The sequence below is a fragment of the Herpailurus yagouaroundi genome, unplaced genomic scaffold (assembly GCF_014898765.1).
Source record: "Herpailurus yagouaroundi ecotype Mexico unplaced genomic scaffold, PumYag 216, whole genome shotgun sequence".
Lineage (NCBI taxonomy): Eukaryota > Metazoa > Chordata > Mammalia > Carnivora > Felidae > Herpailurus > Herpailurus yagouaroundi.
This window is the reverse complement of record NW_024412447.1, coordinates 6,981,904-6,986,959: the sequence shown is the minus strand read 5'-3', so window position 1 is coordinate 6,986,959 and position 5,056 is coordinate 6,981,904. Positions and strand designations below refer to the sequence as shown.

The window sequence follows — 5,056 nt, the reverse complement described above, 5'->3', positions numbered from 1 at the left end:
ACAGAATCGGAAGCGGGCTCCAGGCCCTGAGCTGTCAGCACAGAGCCTGACGCGGGGCTCGAACTCACAGACTGTGAGATCATGACCTGAGCCAAAGTCGGACACTTAACCGACTGAGCCACCCAGGCGCCCCTATTTTTTTAAAATTTTTTAACATTTATTTATTTTTGAGACAGAGAGAGACAGAGCATGAATGGGGGAGGTTCAGAGAGAGAGGGAGTCACAGAATCCGAAACAGGCTCCAGTCTCTGATCGGTCAGCACAGAGCCCGACGCGGGGCTCAAACTCACGGACCGAGAGATCATGACCTGAGCTGAAGTCGGATGCTTAACCGACTGAGCCACCCAGGCGCCCCTCAATTATTTTTTTAAATTTATTTTTTAAGTGATCTCTACATCCAACGTAGGGCTCAAACTCACAACCCCAAGATTAAGAGTTGCATGCTGTACCAACTGAGGCACCCCTGGCAATGCTTTTTAAACCACAATGTACCTAATAAGTGGCAAACCTCACCATTCTTTAAATGCTGAAAACTGCATTTCTCCCTACCTTGCAAACTATAGCTGGGGGAAAGATCCTGGACAATTTATTTGGTGGGGGTCTGGATTAAAGGAAAAAAACCAAATAACAGTATTTTTTTTCAAACAGTTTTTTCCAAATTGTCCACATTCACTCTGAAAGAAGAGACACTCATCCCAGCAAGCCCACTGTCAGGGGCTGCCTCCCCAGAGGCCCTGAAACACAGACAGTGCCTGACCTGCAAATGCTCTCCTGCTCAGCCAGAGAACAGCCAGATGGCTATTGCCACCTCCCTTCCTGTGCAAACACCTCTCACCCAGCCGAGTAAACAGGCCTCCCTGGGTAAAGAGGTGCCTCCATGCTGCTTCTGTGTGGTGTAGCCCAGAAACAGGGAGGCTGATCCACAGGCTTGGGCTGTGTTTTCAGTCAGGGCCCCCAAGCCACAGGGTCATCTGTCTTGGCTCCTTCTCTGTGTAAACAGGGCTGGCAGCCCATGTGGTTTGAGTATAGCCAGGGCCCTCCTCTCACTCCTCCCGGTGCAAACAAATTACAAAGAATCTTTGTAACTGTCCAGTGGAGTGGCTCAGCCCAGAGGAAGGGAGCCTGCGCTGGGAGGGGGCCAGGGTGGAGCCGGGGGTGCTGGGGGCGGCCAAGGGGCGGTGCCCACAACATCCCCTGTGCCATTTGATGGCGCAGCTTTGCTGTGTCTAACCCCCAGAGGAGAGGGTCTGTCACCTGCAGCACAAACCCGGGGGCTGAAATTAAGGGAGGCAACAGAGCTAATATCCCCCAGCCCCAACACCTTCCCTACTGTAGCATTTCAGGTGTGGTTAAAAAAAAAAAAAAAAAAAAAGGACTGAGCCTGGGCGGTTCAGTCTTGATTTCAATTCAGGTCATGATCTCACAGTTGGTGAGTTCAAGCCCCTCATTGGGCACCACACTGACAGTGCAGGGCCTGCTTGGGATTTTCTTTCTCTTTCTCTGTCTGCCCCTCTTGTACTCGCTCTTGCTCTCTCAAAAATAAATAAATAAATAGATAAATAACTTAAAAAAAAATAAAAAGGACTAAGCCCCCCTCTTAAAGCAGTGCAGGATGGGGGTGGCTCAGTGGATTGAGCCTTTGACTCTTGATTTCAGCTCAGAGGTTCTCATGATCTCATGGTTCATGAGTTCGAACTCTGCACTGGGATTCTCTCCCCGGATCTCCCCGCACCCCCCTCCAAAATAAGTAAACTTTAAAGAAAAAAGCAGCGCAGGATAGAAGAAAGAATATTAGTTTGGGAGTTGAACAACAAACTACTCCTGTCTCCACCCCTAATGAATGAGCTGTGTGCCCTCTGGATGGTGATACCTTAACCTCTCTTGAGTTTCCTGCCTGGATAAATTAGAATTATACTAATTGCCATATGTGGAGCCCCTCGATGTGACAGAGACTTTGGTAATGTTAATATATCAGTCCACCCAACTACCCAGGGAGGTGGGAACGACTGTCGCCACTTTAGAGATAAAGAAAGCGAGACCGGCTGGCAGAGCTGATGCGCCAAGACGCATGTGACGTGGGGGAAGTAGGTCTTCTCTTTGCCAACCCCCCATTCAGCCCCTGCAACTAAGAAAGGCAGGACTTCTTTCCTTGATGTGAAAGCGGATAGGCAGGTCCTGGACCACTTAGAACAGCCTTTATTGCTGGAAACAGAGGTTCTGACGCAGATAAGCGCAAGGCCTGGGAGTCAGGGCTCTGGCTCCGAGCACCCACCTTTCCCCGAGATCTCTTCCTCTGGGACTCATTTATCACCTTGGTTAAAATCCAGGGAAAGAGAACAATCAACAACTTGTTCCACCCGCGGGGCGGGGGAGAAACTGGCAGCAAATCCTAGAGTCGCTGTTTCCACCAGTTCTGTTCCAAGGCAATTCCTAAGTGTCTAAATTTCCGTGGCACATTTTGGAGGCTGCGTGAGGGAGGGAGAGGACCTGCAGCCCTTATACCTACAGGCAAAAATGAGCGCTGGGAGGCTTTGCTAAGGGGAAGGTGAAGACAGCTTCAGAGGATTTTGACAGGCATCTCTAGACCATCATATTCCAGGAAGGGGATCCATACGCTTCTGCCGCTGGGTCAAACGCAGCTTGCCACTTGCTTTTGTACAGCCAGAGATCTAAGAATTTTATGTGTTTACCCTGTTGGGAAAAAAAAAATAAAAAGAAGAATTGTTTGTGACAAGTGAAAATTACGTTAAATTCAAAGTTGAGTGTCCATAAATAAAGTGATTTTGGAATGCAGCCACATGCCTTCATTTACATAGAGTCTGTGGTTGCTTCTGTGCTACGGTGGCAGAGTTGAGTAGTTGTGACATCAACCATGTGTCCCGAAAAGCCTAAAATATTTACCATCTGGCCCTTTCCAAAAAAGAAAAAAAAAAAAAAAAAAAAGAGAAGTTTGCTATCTCCTGTTCTAGGAAAAAGCATGTGCTTGGGGGGAGGGCATCACCATTCTGGAGGTACATACTTATTGACTCCCTCATCTCAGTTGTGCCTGGGGTCCCCAGGGCCAGTTAGGTCTGGTTGGTAGCCTGAGGGGTGTGGGCTCTCAGACTGGAGGAGGTAGGTTGTGGTCAGTGAATGGGTAGTCAGACCTGGCCTCCTCTGCTGAACCCTTCAAAAGTCAAGTCCTTTCCTCCCCCTCCAGAGTGCTGGTAGTCAGGCTTGGGCTCCTTAGGAGGGAGGCTGGAGGGTTTTCCCCTGGAGACACTAACCAAGAGACAAGATCTAGACGCTGACAGTCAAGTCTAGTTCCCACCAGGCCCTCTAAGGGAAGCTCATTGTGGACAAATCCTGCCCACGTGCAGAGCCTTCCACGGAGCTTCCCAGAGTCCCGCACTGACGTGTGAATGGAGAGCCAAGATGTTTGAGGGAAGCCCTTATCATCTTTTTTTAAAGATTTAATTTTTTTAAATTTTATTTTATTTTTTTTTTTCAACGTTTATTTATTTTTGGGACAGAGAGAGACAGAGCATGAACAGGGGAGGGGCAGAGAGAGAGGGAGACAGAATCGGAAACAGGCTCCAGGCTCTGAGCCATCAGCCCAGAGCCCGACGCGGGGCTCGAACTCCCGGACCGCGAGATCGTGACCTGGCTGAAGTCGAATGCCCAACCGACTGCGCCACCCAGGCGCCCCAAGATTTAATTTTTAAGTAAACTCCACACCCAACATGGGGCTCAGCTCACAACCCTGAGATCAAGAGTCGCATGCTCTTCCAACTGAGCCAGCCAGGTACCCCAGGAAAGCCCTATCTTAAGGCTAGGTGTGGTGAGGTCCAGGTTTTGGGACCCATCAAGGAACACAGGACAGAGACATGGCAGTGTTGCACCACATGTTTTACTGGGTGGAGCTTGCACAGGATTGCATGAAAGGGGCCTTACAGAGACAGTGACAGCCCCCAGACGGGGAGTAAGGCAAAGGACCACTCAGGAGAGAGGGGTCTAGGACAGAGGACTTGCATGTCTAGGTGACATTGCTCAGCAGCACGGTGGGGAGATTCTGGGTCAGAATCCCCTAAGAGCAGCATTGACCTGGTGGCTTTTTATAGCCCCTGGGTTTGTCTTATCCATGGCTAGCTGATGTTGGGTGCAGTTTTACAAAGCAGGCAGGCCCTACATGGCTAAAAATATGCTTGTGCGGGCTATATTTAAAGCAATAGGATGTGTAAGAATTTGAGTTTAGCACCGGTGGGCTTTGAGCCTGCTGTGAAGTAAACAACACAGGGGCCATCTTTAGCTTATTGATGTAACAGCTGGTACAGCAAGAGAAAGACCAGGAAACCGTGATAATGAGGGAGCAGAAGGAAACATTGAATCAAACAACCTCTGCGGTTAATGTCTGCAGAGATAGGAGAAGAAATTGCAGGATGCTCTAAAAAAGGAACAGTCAGAAAACAGAAAGAGTATCTTGGAAATAAGGTTAGTGCAAAAATGGAAAGTTCATTAGAAGAGAAGGTTAAGGGGATGCCTGGCTAGCTCAGTCGGTGGAGTGTGCGGCTCTTGATCTCGGGGTTGTGAGTTTGAGCCCTAGGTTGTATGTAGAGATTACTTACAAGTAAAATCTTAAGGGGTACCTGGGTGGCTCAGTTGGTTAAGCCTCCGACTTCGGCTCAGGTCACGATCTCTCACGGTCCATGAGTTTGAGCCCCATGTTGGCCTCTGTGCTGACAGCTTGGAGCCTGGAGCCTGCTTCAGATTCTGCGTCTCTCTCTCTCTGCCCCTCCCCTGCTCACACTCTGTGTCTTTGTCTCTCTCAAAAATAAATAAACATTAAACATTAAAAAAAATTATTTTTTTAATGTTTATTTATTTTTGAGACAGAGAGAGACAGAGCATGAATGGGGGAGGGGCAGAGAGAGAGGGAGACACAGAATCGGAAGCAGGCTCCAGGCTCTGAGCCATCAGCCCAGAGCCCGATGCGGGGCTCGAACTCACGAACCGTGAGATCGTGACCTGAGCTGAAGTCGGACGCTCAACCGACTGAGCCACCCAGGCGCCCCTAAAC

General features: G+C 49.3%; 1 long non-coding RNA gene across 1 annotated transcript; it reads right to left on the bottom strand.

Annotated features, from left to right (window-relative positions):
* Window positions 1-2,173: 2,173 nt before the first annotated feature.
* On the bottom strand, window positions 2,174-4,672 carry LOC121017826 (uncharacterized). The gene is made up of 2 exons (XR_005784904.1): window positions 4,626-4,672; window positions 2,174-2,691 (listed from the first exon to the last, which is right to left on the bottom strand). It is a non-coding gene; the product is annotated as an uncharacterized LOC121017826 (long non-coding RNA).
* Window positions 4,673-5,056: the final 384 nt, after the last annotated feature.